Source organism: Ailuropoda melanoleuca, unplaced genomic scaffold (assembly GCF_002007445.2).
Source record: "Ailuropoda melanoleuca isolate Jingjing unplaced genomic scaffold, ASM200744v2 unplaced-scaffold9938, whole genome shotgun sequence".
Lineage (NCBI taxonomy): Eukaryota > Metazoa > Chordata > Mammalia > Carnivora > Ursidae > Ailuropoda > Ailuropoda melanoleuca.
This window is the reverse complement of record NW_023255478.1, coordinates 6,303-23,746: the sequence shown is the minus strand read 5'-3', so window position 1 is coordinate 23,746 and position 17,444 is coordinate 6,303. Positions and strand designations below refer to the sequence as shown.

The 17,444-nt window shown below is 45.2% G+C and overlaps 1 pseudogene; it reads left to right on the top strand.

The window, feature by feature from the left end:
- Positions 1-13,975: 13,975 nt before the first annotated feature.
- LOC100482659 lies at positions 13,976-16,290 on the top strand (annotated as a pseudogene).
- Positions 16,291-17,444: the final 1,154 nt, after the last annotated feature.

Genomic DNA, 17,444 nt, shown 5'->3' with positions numbered 1-17,444 from the left:
GGAGGGCACGTATTGCATGGTGCACTGGGTGTTATACACAACTAATGAAGCATCAAACTTTACATCGGAATCTGGGGATGTACTGTATGGTGTTTAACATCATATAATAAAATAAAATTTAAAAAAAAAACTAACAGAAAACTTCTAATCTAGCAAAAGAAACAAGCATTCGTGTCCAAGAGGAGAGAGGACCCCTCCCAAGCTCAACCACGACAATCCTATGCCACATAACTTTGTACTGCAACTCGCAAATATTAGATCCAAGGATACAGTATTGAAAGTGGCCAGGGCAAAGAAAATTCTCACGTTCCAAGACAAAGGTATCAGAATTATGTCAGACGTGTCTGCACAGACCTAGAATGAGAGAAAGGGCTGGGGGGGCATTTTTAAAGCACTTTCAGAACAAAACTTGCACNCTCTTTCAGAGAAAAACATGCAGCCAAGGATCCTTTATCCAGCAAAGCTGTCATTCAGAATTGATGGAGAAATAAAGACCTTCCAGAATCGCCAGTCACTGACCAATTTCATAACCACGAAACCAGCCCTACAGGAGATACTAACAGGGGGTTCTATAAAAGTAAAAAGGCCCCAAGAGTCGAAAGAATAGAAAGTCACAATCTATAGAAAGAAAAACTTTACAGGCAAGTTGGCATCATTCAAATCATATCTCTCAATAATCAGTCTCAATGTAAATGGCCAAAATGCTCCCATACNTCTAAATGGCTTAAACTCTCCCATAAAACGCCACAGGGTTGCAGATTGGATAAAAAGACATGACCCATCCATTTGCTGTCTACAAGAGACTCATTTTGAACCTAAAGATACATCCAGACTGAAAGTAAGGGGATGGAATACCATCTTTCGTGCCAATGGACCTCAAAAGAAAGTTGGGGTAGCAATTTTTATATCAGACAGATTGGATTTTAAACTATAGACTGTAGTTAGAGATACAGAAGGGCACTATATTATACTTAAAGGATGTATCCAACAAGTGGATATGATAATTATAAATATGTATGCCCCCAAAAGGGGAGCAGCAAGAGACATAAGCCAACTCTTAATCAGAATAAAGAGACATATAGATAAAAATACATTAATAGTAGGGGATCTCAACACTCCACTATCAGCAATAGATAGATCACCTAAGAAGAAAATCAACAAAGAAACAAGAGCTTTGAATGCCATACTAGACAAGTTGGACCTCATAGATAAATATAAAATACTACACCCCAGAACAAAAGAATACTCATTCTATTCTAATACACATGGAACATTCTCCAGAATAGATCATGCTCTGGGTCACAAAACAGGTCTCAACTGATACCTGATTTGCGAGTGTTGAACCATGCTTGCATCCCAGGTATGAATCCCACTTGGTCATGATGGATAATCCTTTTAATGTACTGTTGGATTCTATTAGCAAGGATCTTGTTGAGGATTTTGGCATCCATATTCATTAGAGAAATCGGTCTGTAATTCTCCTTTTTGAGGGGGTCTTTGCCTGGTTTGGGGATCAAGGTAATATTAGCCTCATAGAATGAGTTTGGTAGCTTTCCTTCTGTTTCTATTTTTTGAAATAGCTTTAGGAGAATAGGTATTATTTCTTCTTTGAATGTTTGGTAGAATTCCCCAGGAAAACCGTCTGGGCCTGGAGTTTTATTATTTGGAAGGTTGTTTATCACTGACTCAATTTCTTCATAGTTAATTGGCCTATTTAAGAAATCTATTTCTTCCTGTTTCAGTCTTGGTAGTTTATAGGTTTCCAGGAAGGCCTCCATCTCTTCCAGATTGTTTAGTTTTTTGGCATATAGCTGTTGATAAAAGTTTCTAATAATCCTTGCAATTTCAATGGTGCTGGTCGTGACCTCTCCCTTTTCAGTCATAATTTTAATAATCTCAGTCTTCTCTTTGTTTTTGGACAAGTTTTGCCAGTGGTCTATCAATTTTATGGATTCTCTCAAAGAACCTGCTTCTATTCCTGTTGATTTGCTCTACTGTGGTTCTGGTCTCTAATTCATTGATTTCTGCTCTAATCTTGGTCAACTCCTTCCTTGTCAGTGGGTTAGGCCTGTCCCTCTGTTGCTGTTCCAGTTTCTTGAGGTGAGAATATAGAAACTGCATTTTAGATTTTTCTATTCTTTTGAGTGAGGCTTGGATGGCTATGTATTTCCCCCTTAGGACTGCCTTTGCAGNGGACCGTTGTGTTTTCATTCTGTTTGCTCTCCATAAATTGTTTAAATTGATTTGTGATTTCCTGTTTTATCGAGTCATTCCTGAGCAGAATGGTTCCTGGTCTCCAAGTTTTGAGTTTCTTCCAAATTTTTCCTTGTGGTTGAGTTCCAATTTCAGAGCGTTGTGGTCTGAGAATATGCATCGGATAATTTCAATCTTTTCGTACTGGTTGAGACCTGTTTTGTGTCCCAGGACATGATCTATTCTTGAGAATGTTCCATGGGCATTAGAATAGAANATTCTTTGGTTCTGGGGTGTAGTGTTCTATATATATCTATGAGTGCCAACTCTTCGAGTATGGCATTCAAAGCCTTTGATTCTTTGCGTAGTTTTTGCCAGGGTGTTCCTTCTATTTCTGATTGTGGGGTGTTGGGGTCCCCTACTATTACTGTGTTTTTATTTATATGTCTCTTTATTTTGGTTAAGAGTTGGCTTGTGTATCTTGCTGCTCCCTGTTGGGGGCATATATATTAATAATTGTCATATCCACTTGTTGAATATTTCCTTTAAGAATAATATAATGCCCTTCTGTATCTCTCTCTATGGCCTCTAGTTTAAAATAGTCTATCTGATATGAGAATTGCTACTCCAGCTTTCTTTTGACGTCCATTTGCATGGAAGATGGTACTCCATCCCCTTACTCTAAGTCTGAATGCAACTTTGTGTTCAAAATGAGTCTCTTTTAGTCAGCAAATGGATGGGTCATGTCTTTTATCCAATTTGCAACCCTGTGGCCTTTTATAGGAGAGTTCAAACCGTTTACATTTGCACTGAGTACTGAGAGATAGAATTTTAATGATGCCATGTTGCCAGTAAAGTCTTTGTTTGTATCAGTTGTTACTCTCCACTCTGTATCACTCTTGGGGCCTGTTTTCCTTTATAGAACCCCCCTTAATATATCCTGTAGGGCTAGTGTCATATTACGAAATTGGTTAATAAGTGGCGATTCTGGAACGTCTTTATTTGTCCATCAATTCTGAATGACAGCCTTGCTGGATAAAGGATCCTTGGCTGCATGTTTTTCTCTGAAAGACGAAATTGGTTAATAAGCCCCCAAGCCTTTCTCTCATTCCAGGTCTGTGTAGACAGGTCTGACGTAATTCTGATACCTTTGCTTTGGTACGTGAGAAATTTGTTTACCCTGGCCTCTTTCAATACTGTATCCTTGCATCTAATATTTGTGAATTGCACTATGACGTGACTTGGCATAGGTTTGTCGTGGTTGAGCTTGGATGGTGTCCTCTCTGCCTCTTGGCCACAAATGTTTGTTTCCCTTGCTAGATTAGGGAAGTTTTCAGCTATTAGGGAAGTTTTCAGCTACAATTTGTTCAAATATCTCTTCTAGACCTCTGTTTTTCTCCACCCCCTCAGGGATGCCGATGATTCTGACATTGGATCGTTTCATAGAGTCAGTAATCTCCCGTAATCTACATTCATGGGCGTGGATTTTTTTAAGACCAGCTTCTATTTTCGTTTTTTCTTCTACTAACCCATCCTCCAAATCACTAATGCGTTCCTCTGCCTTGGTGTCTCTGGCTGTCAGAGCCTCTAGTTTTGACTGCATTTGGCTCATAGAATTTTACTCATTTCTGCCCTTAGGGATTCTATATTCTCAGCAATGTTTTCGTTAATACTTTTTTCAAGTCTACTCATCATCTTGACAATTGTTGCTCTGAATTCCATTTCTGATAATTAAGATACATCCATATGTATTAATTCTGTGGCAGAGGCCACCCACTCATTATCTTTTCTTTGTTGGGGAGGACTCATCCTTCTCCCCATTCTGATGAGGAGAGATTGCGGGGTTGTCCATAGCCCAAGTTATGGACCGGGACCCAGGCTGTGCACCCTTGTTTATAAAGATCTTAGGGATATGGGCTTCTTCCTTAAAGATTTTATTTATTTATTTGAGAGAGACAGACAGTCAGCAAGAAAGGGAACACAAGCAGGGGAGTGGGAGAGGAAGAAGCAGGCTCCCGGTGGAGAAGCCCGATGTTGGACTACTTTCCAGAACGCTGTTTTCACACCCTAATCTGAAGACAGGCACTTAATGACTATGCCACTCATGCGCTCCGGCTTGTGGGCTTCTTGATTTTTCAGCCTGCCTTCTGGGGGAGGGCCTGCTGCACCCGTACTCAGGAAACTCTGTTTGGGTAGAGTCTACGTGTCCCCTGCGAGGGGGGATGGGGATGGGCACCCTGTGAGCCGGTATTTCCAGGCTTCTGTTCTCTGGCAGCTTTCCCTGGCAGTTTGCTGTGCCTCTTCTGAGAGTCAGAGCAGCAGCTGCCGAATTTCAGCCTCTGTCTCAGAACACAGGGATCGCGGATCTTTCTCCACTGAAGTTCTTGCCACTTTAACTCTGTTTCTGTTGGTGCTGCTCAACCCTGCAGCATCCCAGGCTGTGCGCCCTTCACCTGGCGTCCAAGCCTCACTTCCAGGGCCGGTGCGTCTCTGTCCTTTGTGTTTCCAACCTCTCCAGCCATCGGCCGCCAGCCGCCCCGCGCAGGCTCCCGGATCTCCCAGTCTTAGTCTGGTGTCTTGTGGGTGCCGACCGCACGTCCGCCTGCTCCCCCATGCAGGTGACCCTCTTGCCGCCAGCTGCCAGCCCCCAAGTGTGCACTCCCGGAGCTCCCCGTCTCAGTCTGGTGTCACGAGTGTACTGACCGCACGTCCGCCTGTTCCCCCGTGCAGGTGGCCCTCCAACTGCCAGCCACCAGCCGCCAGCCGCCCCGCACAAGCTCCTGGAGCTCGCGGTCTCAGCCCGGATTCAGTGAGCACACCGGAGCTCTGTGAGATGATTGGTGGCACACGCTCCCGGCTCATGGTCTCAGGCTTCTGTTTCAACGCTGTGGGTCCGCGGTTTGCCCGCTCTCCGGTGCAGGTGGCCCCTAGCTGCCAGTCGCCCGTGCGTGCTCCTGGAGCTCCCGTTCTAAGTCTGGACCCAGTGAGCACACTGGAGTTCTGGAGGTCCATGAGATGCTCGGTAGCACACGCCCCCGGCTCACGGTCTCAGTCTGCTGTCTCGAGTGTGCGGGTCCACGGTCCGTCCGATCCCCCGTGCAGGTGGCTACCGTTTCCCGGCGCCCTGTCACGGCGGCTCCCTCCCCCTTCTGTTTATCTTCCGATATCTGTGCACGGTTTCACGGCTCCCCGCTCCATACCTTGATACTCAGCGCCGGAGACGTTAATTTGTAGAGTTCCAGATGTATCTTCCTGGGTCTCAGGCAGATTCCATGGATGTTCCTGCTGGTCTGGTACCTATCCAGCTCAACTCAGGGGACCGGCTGAAAAAGGGGTCCCCTACTCCATGATTTTGAACATTTTTTCATGTGTCTGTTAGCCATATTTGAATTTCCCTGATGGCTAATGATTTTGAACATTTTTTCATGTGTCTGTTAGCCATTTGTATGTCATCATTGGAAACTCTCTGTTCATATCTTCTGCCCATTTTATGATTTGTTTCTTTGTTTCTCATGTATTGAGTTTGAGAAGTTTGTTGTAGAACTTGGATACCAGTCTTTTACCTGTAGCATCATTTGCAAATATATTCTCCCATTCAGTGGGCTACTTCTTAGTTTTTTTTGACTGTTTCCTTGGCTGTGAAGAATATTTTTATCTTAGTGAAGTCCCACAAATTCATTTTATCTTTTGTTTCTCTTGCCTTTGGAGATGTGTCATGAAATAGTTTGTTTTGGCCAATATCATAGAGGTTGTTGCCTATGTTCTCCTCTAGGATTTTGATGGATTCCTGTCTCAAATCAAGGACTTTCATCCATTTGGAGTTTATTTTTGTGTATGGTGTGAGAGAGTGGTCAAATTTCATTCTTTTGCATGTAGCTGTCCAATTTTTTCCAGCACCATATTTTGAAGAGACTGTCTTTTTTCCACTGGATGTTATTTCCTGCTTTACCAAAGATTAGTTGCTCAAAGAGCCAAGGGTCCATTTCTGGGTTCTCTATTCTGTTCCATTGGTCTATGTGTCTGTTTTTGTGCCAGTACTATGCTGTCTTGGTGATCACAGCTTTGTAGTACAGCTCGAAATCCGGCATTGTGATGCCCCCAGGTTTGTTTTTCCTTTTCAACAGTTCCTTGGTGATTCAGAGCCTTTTCTGGTTCCATCCAAATTTAAGGACTATTTGTTCCAGTTCCTTGAAAAATGTTCTCGGTATTTTGATTGGGATAGCATTGAAAGTGTAGTTTGCTCTGGGTAGCATTGACATTTTTACTATGTTAATTCTTCCGATCCATGAGCATGGAATATTTTTCCATCTTTTTGTGTCTTCTTCAATGTCTTTCAAGAGTGATTTATAGTTTCTAAAATATAGGTCCTTTACGACTCTGGTTAATTCCAAGGTAACGTATGGTTTTTGGTGCTATTGTAAATGGGATGGATTCACTAATTTCTCTTTCTTCAGTCTCATTATTCATGTATAGAAATGTAACTGATTTCTGAGCATTGGTTTTGTATCCCACCACATTACTGAATTGCTCTATAACTTCTAATAATTTGGGAGTGGATTCTTTTCGGTTTTCCGTATAGAGTATCATGTCCTCTGCAAAGAGAGACAGTTTGAGTTCTTCTTTGCCAATTTGGATACGTTTTATACCTTTTTGTTGCCTGATTGCTGTTGCAAGGACTTTTAGTACTATGCTGAATAATAGTGGCGAGAGTGGGCATCCTGGTCGTGTTCCTGATCTTATGGGAAGGGCTTCCAGCTTTTCACTGCTGAGAATAATATTTGGTGTAGGTTTTTCATAGATGGCTTTTATGATCTTGAGAAATGTACCATCTATTCCTAAACTCTGTATTGTTTTAATCATGAAAGGATGTTGTATTTTGTCAAATGCTTTTTCTGCATCTATTGAGGGAATCATATGATTTCTGAATTTTTGTTTCTGAATAAAATCTAAGACACTGATAGTTTTGCGAATGTTGTAGCACCCCTGCATCCCAGGGATGAATCCCACTTGGTCATGATGGATAATCCTTTTAATGTACAGTTGGATTCTATTAGCAAGGATCTTGTTGAGGAATTTGGCATCCATATTCATTAGGGAAATCGGTCTGTAATTCTCCTTTTTGTTGGGGCCTTTGCCTTGTTTGGGGATCAAGGTAATATTGGCCTCATAGAATGGGTTTGGTTGCTTTCCTTCTGTTTCTATTTTTTTAAATACCTTTAGGAGAATAGGTATTATTTCTTCTTTGAATGTTTGGTAGAATTCCCCAGGATAACTGTCCGGGCCTGGACTTTTTTTTTTTTTTTTTGGAAGATTGTTTATCACTGACTCAATCTCTTCGTCATTAATAGACCTTCTTAAAAAATCAATTTATTTCTGTTTCAGTCTTGGTAGTTTATGGGTTTCCAGGAAGGCCTCCATGTCTTCCAGATTGCTTAATTTATTGGCATAAGGCTGTTGATAAAAGTTTCTAATAATCCTTCCAATCTCATTTTGTTGGTTGTGACCTCTCCTTTTTCATTCATATTTTTATTAATTTGGGTCCTTTATTCTTTTGGATAAGTCTTGCCAGAGCGCTGTCAATTTTATTAATTCTCTCAAAGAACCAGCTTCTTTTTTTTTTCCTTAAGAAAAGTAATTTTTTATAAATGCTGGGGTGAGGAGGAGAAGAAAGGAAAGAAAGAGTAGAAGGAGGAGGAGGAGGGAAGCCCCTTTGTTGTCACTCAGAGTAAGGACCCCAAAGACCCTGCCTAAGGTCAGAGGGAAGCACAGCCTTTTATGAAGAGTGGTTACAAAGGACACGACTGGAAAGCAAGTACAACCTCCCTAAATCTCTAATAATTAACATTCAAGAAGTTTATAGGAACAGACCACATAGTATAAGACGGTTTAAGTACATGTGTGTATCTGAGGAAACTGCTTCTTATACAGAAAGAGATATAGATACATACATATGTATACAGATACATACACATACACATATATAATATATATGTATTGGGAATCTCCCCAAAAGACAGAGGTACATAAATACATAGTCATATAATCTGTATCTATACATAGATAGATACATCTAGATATCACAGCACAAATCAACAGATTAGGATCAAATGCATTCATCATACCAACAAACGTAAAAGAAGTTACCTCATCTATCAAAATAAAAAATATTTTCAAGTTGCATTATTGCATTAAATATCTACTGGTGTGTAACAAGTCACCCCCACATTTAGTGGCTGAAAATAACAGTAACTATGTATTGTGCCTCACAGTTTTGCTGGATCAGGTGTTCAGGGGCAGACTTGTCTGCTTAGTATACTGGCCGGGGCCGTGGGCTTATCTGAAAGCTCAGCCAGGCCAGGAGAATCATGTCCAAGATGGCGTCTTCACATGGCGGGCCATGGGGGTTCTCTCCACATGAGCCTCTCCACAGCTTGACTCGAGTATCCTCACTGACTGGCATCTCCTTTTTCCCAGTACAAGCAATCCAGAGCCCAGGGCAGAAGCTGGGAGTCACACACCATCACCCTGCCATCCTCTGTTGGTTATGCAGACCAGCTCTAAAGAACCAGCTTCTAGTTTTGTTGATCTGCTCTACTGTACTCCTAGTTTCTAATTCGTTGATCTCTGCTCTAACCTTGGTCAACTGCTTGCTCGTGCATGGATTAGGCCTGTCCCTCTGTTGCTGTTCCAGCTTCTTGAGGTGAGAATATGAAAACTGCATTTTAGATTTTTCTATTCTTTTGAGTGAGGCTTGAGGCTATGTATTTCCCCCTTAGGACTGCCTTTGCCGTATCCCATAGGTTTTGGACCGTTGTGTTTTCATTCTCGTTGGTCTCCATATATTGTTTAAATTGATTTTTGATTTCCTGGTTTACCGAGTCATTCCTGAGCAGGATGGTTCTTAGTCTCCAAGTGTTTGAGTTTTTTCCAAATTATTCCTCGTGGTTGAGTTCCAATTACAAAGCGTTGTGGTCTGAGAATATGCAGGGAATAATTTGTCTTTTGGTATCGGTTCTTTGGTTCTGGGGTGTAGTGTTCTATATATGTCTATGAGCTCCAACTCGTCGAGTATGGCATTCAAAGCCTTTGATTCTTTGCTTAGTTTTTGCCAGGGTGTTCTGTCTAATTTTGCCAGGGTGTTCTGTCTAATTCTGATAGTGGGGTGTTGAAGTCCCCTACTTTTAATATATTTTTATCTATATGTCTCATTATTCTGGTTAAGAGTTGGCTTGTGTATCTTGCTGCTCCCCTGTTGGGGGCATATATATTTATAATTGTCATCTCCACTTGTTGGATACATCCTTTAAGAATAATATAGTGCCCTTCTGTGTCTCTAACTATAGACTTTAGTTTAAAATCCAATCTATCTGATATAAGAATTGCTATCCTAGCTTTCTTTTGAGGTCCATTTGCATGAAAGATGGTATTCCATCCCTTTACTCAAAATGAGTCTCTTGTAGACAGCAAATGGATGGGTCATTTCTTTTTATCCAATCTGCAACCCTGTGGCATTTTATGGAAGCATTCAGGCTATTTACATTGAGACTGATTATTGAGAGATATTATTTTAATGATGCCATGCTGCCAGTAAAGTCCTTGTTTCTATAGATTGTGACTTTGTTCTGTACAACTCTTGGGGATTTTTTACTTTTATAGAACCCCCCACAATATCTCCTGTAGGGCTGTTTTCATGGTTATGAAATTGGTCAACGACTGGAGATTCTGGAAGGTCTTTATTTCTCCATCCATTCTGAATGACAGCCTTGCTGGATAAAGGATCCTTGGCTGCATGTTTTTCTCTGAAAGAGCTTTAAAAATGCCCCCAACCTTTTCTCTTATTCCAGGTGTGTGCAGACAGGTCTGACGTAATTCTGATACCTTTGCTTTGGTACGTGAGAGATTTCTTTCCCCTGATCACTTTCAATACTGTATCCTTCGATCTAATATTTGCGAATTGAACAATGACGTCACATGGCATAGGTTTGTCATGGTTGAACTTGGGAGGGCTCCTCTCTGCCTCTTGGACATGAATATTTGCTTCCCTTGCTACATTAGGGAAGTTTTCAGCTACAATTTGTTCAAATATCTCTTCTAGACCTCTGTTTTTCTCCACCCCCTTGGGGATGCCTATGATTCTGACATTGGATCGTTTCATTGAGTCAGTGATCTCCGGCGACCTACATTCATGGGTGTGGATTTTTTTAAGTCCAGCTTCTATTTTCATTTCTTCTTCTACTAACCCATCCTCCAATTCGCTAATACGTTCTTCTGCCTCAGTGACCCTGGCCATCAGAGCCTCTAGTTTTGACTGCATTTGGCTCCTAGAATTTTTAATTTCTGCCAGATTCACTCTTATTTCCATCCTTAGAGATTCTATATTGTCATTAACATTTTCGTTAATACTTTTTTCAAGTCTACTCATCATCTTGACCATTGTTACTCTGAATTCCATTTCTGATAACTTTGTTATATCCATATCCATTATTTCTGTGGCAGAGGCCACAGACTCATTGTCATTTCTTTGCTGGGGGGTACTTCTCCTTCTCGTCATTCTGATGAGGAGAGGTTGCGGGGTTGTCCACAGCCCAAATTATTGCCTGGGAACCAGGCCGTGTGCCCTTGTTTTATAGGTGCTTTAGGGATGTTGGCTTCTGGATTTTTCAGCCTGCCTTCTGGGGGAGGGGCCTGCCACGCCAATACTGAAGCAACCCTGTTTGGGATAGAGTCTCCATGTCCCCTGCCAGGGGAGATGTGAATGGCCAAATTGTGAGCCGGTATTTCCAGGCTTTTGTTCTCTGGCGGCTTTCCCTTACAGTTTGCTATGCTTCTTCTGAGAGTCAGAGAAGCCCTGGCTGAATCTCAGCCTCTGTCTCAAAACAGAGGGATCATGGACCATTCTCCACTGATGTTCTGGCCACTTTAGCTCTGTTTCTCTTGTATTCTGCTCAACCATGCATCGTCATGGGATGTGCTCCCCACACCCGCCATCCCAGCCCTCACTTCCCGGACCGGCGCATCTCTGTCCTTTGTGTTTCTAACACTGCCCGGCTCTAGCCGCCAGCTGGTCCCAGGCGCTCCCAGTGCTCCCGGTCTAAGTCATGTTCCAGTGAGCACACCGGAGTTCCATCAAATTCTGGTGGCCTGCACTCCTGGCTCACGGTCCCAGTCTGTTCTCTCAAGGGTGCTGGTCCATGAGTCCCCTCGCTCCCCCGTGCAGGTAGCTACTTTTCCCGGCACCCGAACCTGGCGGCTCCCTCCCCCTTCCATTTATCTTCCAATATCTGTGCGCGGTTTCACGGCTCCCCACTTCGTACCTCAATACTCAGCACTGGAGATGTTCATTTGTAGAGATCCAGATGTATTTTCCTGCATCTGAGGCTGATTCCATGGATGTTCAGGCTCTTCTGGTACCTATCTAACTTGTCTGAGGGGACCGGCTGAAAAAGGGGTCCCCTACTCCTCCGCCATCTTCCTCCCTCTCTCCAACATAGACATTTTAACTATGTGTATTTTCCAATCCATGAGCATGGAATGCTTTTCCTTCTTTTTTGTCTTCTTCAATGTCTTTCATCAGTGTTCTATAGTTTCTAGAGCTGTGTACATTTAAATGCATAGAGAAATATCTAGGAAGAACTTATACTTGTGTTGTCTTCTGGAGATAGAAGGACAAGAACAACAGATGAATGGATTAAGAAGTTGTGGTCCATATATACAATGGAATATTACTCAGCTATCAGAAAGAACGAGTTCTTAACATTTGCTGCAACATGGACGGCATTGGTGGAGATAATGCTACGTGAAATAAGTCAAGCAGAGAAAGACAATTATCATATGATATCTCTCATCTATGGAACATAAGAACTAGGGGGGCGCCTGGGTGGCACAGCGGTTAAGCGTCTGCCTTCAGCTCAGGGCGTGATCCTGGCGTTATGGGATCGAGCCCCACATCAGGCTCCTCCACTATGAGCCTGCTTCTTCCTCTCCCACTCCCCCTGCTTGTGTTCCCTCTCTCGCTGGCTGTCTCTGTCTCTGCCACATAAATAAATAAAATCTTTAAAAAAAAATAAGAACTAGGAAGATCGGTAGGGGAAGAAAGGGATAAAGAAAGGGGGTGTAATCAGAGGGGGGAATGAAACATGAGAGACTATGGACTCTGAGAAACAAACTGAGGGCTTCAGAAGGGAGGGGCCTGGGGGAATGGGATGGACTGGTGATGGCTAGTGAGGAGGGCACTTGTTGCATGGTGCACTCGGTGTTATATGCAACTAATGAATCATCGAGCTTTACATCACAAACCAGGGATGTACTGTATGGTGACTAACATAATTTAATTAAAAAATATTAAAAAAAGAAGCACTGAAGAGAGGCAGAAGTTTGTGTAGCAAGAGTTTTGTGTATGGTGATTGGATTACATACTGTTCCATTATTTTCATTTATCATTTGTGTAAATAAATATGGGACACCTGGTGGCTCAGTCAGTTAAGCATCTGCCTTCACCTCAGGTCATGATCCCAGGGTCCTGGGATTGAGTCCCGCATCAGGCTCCTTGCTCAGCAGGGAGCCTGCTTTTCCCTCTGTCATTCCCCCTGCTTGTGCTCTCTCTCTCTCTGATGGATAAGTGAATAAAATCTTAAAAAATAAATACAGATCTTCTAAGGAACATAAGTATGTGTTGAAGGCTAAGGGGTTCAACATGCGGCCTGTTGATCAGTTAAGGAAGCCTAGAAAAAGGAGAAACACAGAGAAGACTTTCCAGCACTTTTCTTAAGGAAAAGCCTCTAAGGAGATGGAAAGATCTGGTCTAGTGATACATGAATCTTCACTGTGCAGTCAGACTCATCATATATAGAGCAAGATGCCAGTTACCAGCATCCTCACTTAGATTTTATGTTTATGAAGAAATGCCCTAATAATTCTGTTTTTCTTGTAACCCACCTAGAAGGGAAACCATGTTATCTTCTCAACAATAAAGCTAAAGGTCACCTGTGGGACAGGTCCTAAAGCTGTTCTGATCAGATACCGCCTGGAGAAGAATTAATGAAGGACACAGAGCCCTATGGGTCCTTGTGTGGGCCCTGACTGGCCCTGCCACCATGTCTCCCCTGTTCCAGGACCCACATCGGATTTGCTGTGTGGCTCATTCCTGTCCCTCCCGTGCTGCCCAGCCCCACACACACTGGCCGCTCTTCTGTTGCCAGGCGCACACGCGAGCAGCCGAGGGGCCAGGGTAGAGGAAGGCCCTTGAGGGTTTTGGCCTGAAGGCTGCATGTGTTGTATGGTGGACGAAACTGCTCAGGCTTCTGTGCTTCTGGGCGCACCGTGGGGAGGAGTGTCATGAACTGAATGATGGCTGTCTGTTTCTTTGGGGAGGCACTTTGGCCTCAGGTGGGAGTGGCTGGGGTTGGGGTGCTGCCTTAGGAGGGATGCCTACATGCTTAGTTCCAGTATACACTGGGAAGAATTCAAAAAGCTACCTGGCTCCCTTCACTAGTTTGCTCTCTTCTTTACTCGTTCTTCCTGAAATCCTGTCCTGTCAGTTCAGGAATGAGACTCCCCAGGGAGGAAAGCTTTTTACTGTTCTTGGAAGCCCAGGCTATTTATCTTGGGACAGGTGAATTTGCTTGAAAACAATCACATTTTCCACCCACCCCCAATCACTGTATGGTACAAAACTAGATTAAAATGACATCTGAGAACCAAAAAAAAAAAAAAAAAAAAAAAGGGGCNAAAAAAAGGTGCTCGCTGAGGCGGGGCCATGGCTTGTCCAGGAGGGTTGCGGGGAGGGATGCAGAGGAAGACGGCGGGCGCGAAAGGGCCCGGCTCCGCCACGGCTGCAGCTTCCAATCCCCGCAAGTTCAGCGAGAAGATCGCGCTGCAGAAGCAGCGTCAGGCCGAAGAGACTGCGGCCTTCGAGGAGGTGATGATGGACATCGGCTCCACCCGTTTACAGGCCCAGAAGCTGCATCTGGCATACACAAGGGGCCCCCATTACGGCGGCTCTCTGCCCAATGTTAACCAGATTGGCTGTGGCATGGCCGAGTTCCAGAGCCCCCTCCACTAGCCTCTGGATTCGTCTCGGGGCACTGCACCATGGGCTGGTGGAGCGGGTGCAGCGAGACCCTCGAAGGACGGTGTCCCCGCTCCGCCGCTACCCCCGCCACGTCGACAGCTCTCCCTACAGTCCTGCCTACTTGTCTCCTCCCCCGGAGTCCAGCTGGCGGAGGACGATGCCCTGGGGCAATTTCCCTGCAGAGAAGGGCCAGTTGTTTTGACTACCATCAGCACTGAACAGGACAAGTTCCGACTCTGCCCTTCACACCAGTGTGATGAACCCCAGCCTTCAGGACACTTATCCAGGCCCTGCCCCTCCCAGCCTCCTGCCCAGCCGCCGTGGAGGTTTTCTGGATGGTGACGTGGACTCCAAAATCCCTGCTATTGAGGAGAACTTGCTATATGACAAGCATTTGCTGAAGCCATGGGATGCTAAGAAGCTGTCTTCATCCTCCCCCATCTCCTGACCAGCCTGCCAGTGTGCCTGTCCTCCCACCTGCCATGAACTCAGGCGGCTCCCTTCCTGACCTCACCAACCTGCACTTTCCCCCGCCACTGCCCACTCTCCTGGACCCTGAGGAGACAGCCTACCCCAGCCTGAGCGGGGGCAACAGTACCTCCAATTTGACCCACACCATGACCCACCATCAGCGGGGGCCTGGGCCTGGGCCCAGCCTTGGGCTATGATGCACCAGGACTTCACTCCCCTCTCAGCCACCCATCCCTGCAGTCCTCCCTGAGCAATCCCAACCTCCAGGTCTCCCTGAGCAGTCCCCAGCCGCAGCTCCAGGGCTCCCACAACCACCCCTCCTTGCCTGCATCCTCCCTGGCCCGCCACGCACTGCCCACCGTCTCCCTGGGCCACCCCTCGCTCAGTGCCCCGGCCCTCTCCTCCTCCACTTCTTCCTCCTCTGCTTCATCTCCCGTGCTGGGTGCCCCCCTTACCCAGCTTCTACCCCTGGAACCTCCCCCCGCCACTGCTGTGTGCCCCTCAGCCCCCTGAGTTTGCCCGCGGGCCCAGCTGATGCCAGAAGGTCCCAACAGCAGGTGCCCAAACAGTTTTCGCCAACAATGTCACCCACCTTGTCCTCCATCACTCAGGGTTTACCCCTGGATACCAGCAGACTGTCCACTGACCAGCGGCTGCCTCCATGCCCATACAGCCCCCCAAGTTTGGTTCTGCCCAGCCAGCCACCCACCCCAAAGCCTCTGCAGCAACCAGGGCTGTCCTCTCAGGCCTGTTCCATGCAGCCCTCAGGTGGGCAGCCCCCAGGCCGGCCACTGCACTATGGGACACTGTACCGACCCAGCTCTAGTGGGCATGGGCAGCAGTCCTACCACCGGCCAGTGAGTGACTTCAGCCTGGGGAACCTGTCTCCACGCTGCATGCTCTTTGATGGCCGCTCTGACTTGTTCTCTTCCTGGCATGCACACGCTCTGTCGTGGCAGCTGGAGCAGTTCAGCATGGAGAGCCCATCAACCAGCCTGACACTGGATCCCCCTGGCTTTTCTGAAGGGCCTGGATTTTTAGGGGGTGAGGGGCCAGTGAGTAGTCTTCAGGACCCCCATGCCCTCAACCACCAGAACTTGACCCACTGTTCCCGCCATGCCTCAGGGCCCAACATCATTCTCCCAGGAGAGGCCTCTCCAGGTTTCTCTAAGGAGATTGCGGCAGCCCTGGCCGGAGTGCCTGGCTTTGAGGTGTCAGCAGCTGGGCTGGGCCTGGGACTTGGGCTGGAGGAGGATCTGCGCATGGAGCCACTGGGCCTGGAAGGGCTCCACATGCTGAGCGACCCCTGTGCCCTGCTGCCTGACTCTGCTGTGGAGGACTCATTCCACAGTGACTGGCTGCAGTGAGGGGCCTCGTCAGCACCCCTCTTCATGGCCCTGCCCCACCACTGTTCCTTCCTCCCTTCCCCCTGGCCAGTAGAGACTCCACTCTGCCCTCAGAGCCTCTTTCTGACATGAACGAGGGATCCCAAGAAAGAAGAAGCCAAGGGCTTGTCCAGGTGGCCCCTGAATTCTGCACAGGGGGTAGGCCTGGGGGAGCTCAAGGGAGGGCCTAAAGCACTCGTAACTTTGAACCATCTGTCTGGAGGTCAGAGCCTGTTGGAAGGCAGGGATGGAGGGGAGCCCCGGAGGCAGGGCTTGCCCGGATGCCTAGGGGTGGGCAGTGCCAGCCCCTCGCCACTCTTCCCCTTGCAGTGGAGGAGAGAGCCGGAGTGGATATAATTTTTTATTAAATATATGTTAATAAAAAATCATATAAAAAACTATCACCTGTGTGATAGTTGCATTTCTCAATATAAATTAATAAATTCCCCTCCTGTGTTTATATCTTTCAGTCTTATGATATAATCAGCATAATTTCATCTCCTGAATTTGGATGACTTCTGGGACATAACCAAGATCAGGCTGTAGACGTCTAAGATTGAAGGCCATGGCCTGGATTCTGGTGAACTCACCAAGGCAAATAATCCCTGTGAGATGGTCCTGCAGCAATCAATCAATGCTATATTTTTTGACACCCAGTCCTTGCTGTGTAACTTTGACTTCCTATAAATCCATTAATGTCCCAATAAATTTTGTCTCTCATTGCTCTGTTAGTTCTATATGACTACTATGTAATAAATTGTGAAATTTTAATAAATGTTTTATAATAACTCCAAATACAAAATATTACAAAAATTGTTGTCAAAATATGACCTTTTTCCCTACAGATGACCATCTACTCATTTTTTATAGTGTGAAAATATCAAGGAAGTGTGTGGGGAATATAAAGGGTAAAATCTGAAAAAAAGAATTAAGTTTCCAGTACATTCTCTTCACTTTACTGTCACTATTTCTATTCTATCTATTTATTCTATGATAGTTCTCATTCTTCTACATATTAACTGTTTTCCTGGTCTAAATGGTTGATGTGCTTGCTTTTTGTAGTATTCCACTTTAGTTCTAAAATGTTCTATATTAAAAAAAATATGGTATCTCAGTTGAAAGCATTTATGAAAGCTAGAACTTCCAGGGAAGATAATGGTGTAGGAAGATCCTAGACTTAATTCATCCCACGGATACACCTAGAAAACATCCACATCAGTACAAATAATGCAGAAAATGACCCAAACACTCGAAGAACAGACTCTCCATAGCTAAAGGTAAAGAAAGGGTCATACTGAAAAAGGGAGTAAGGGTGGAGATGTAGT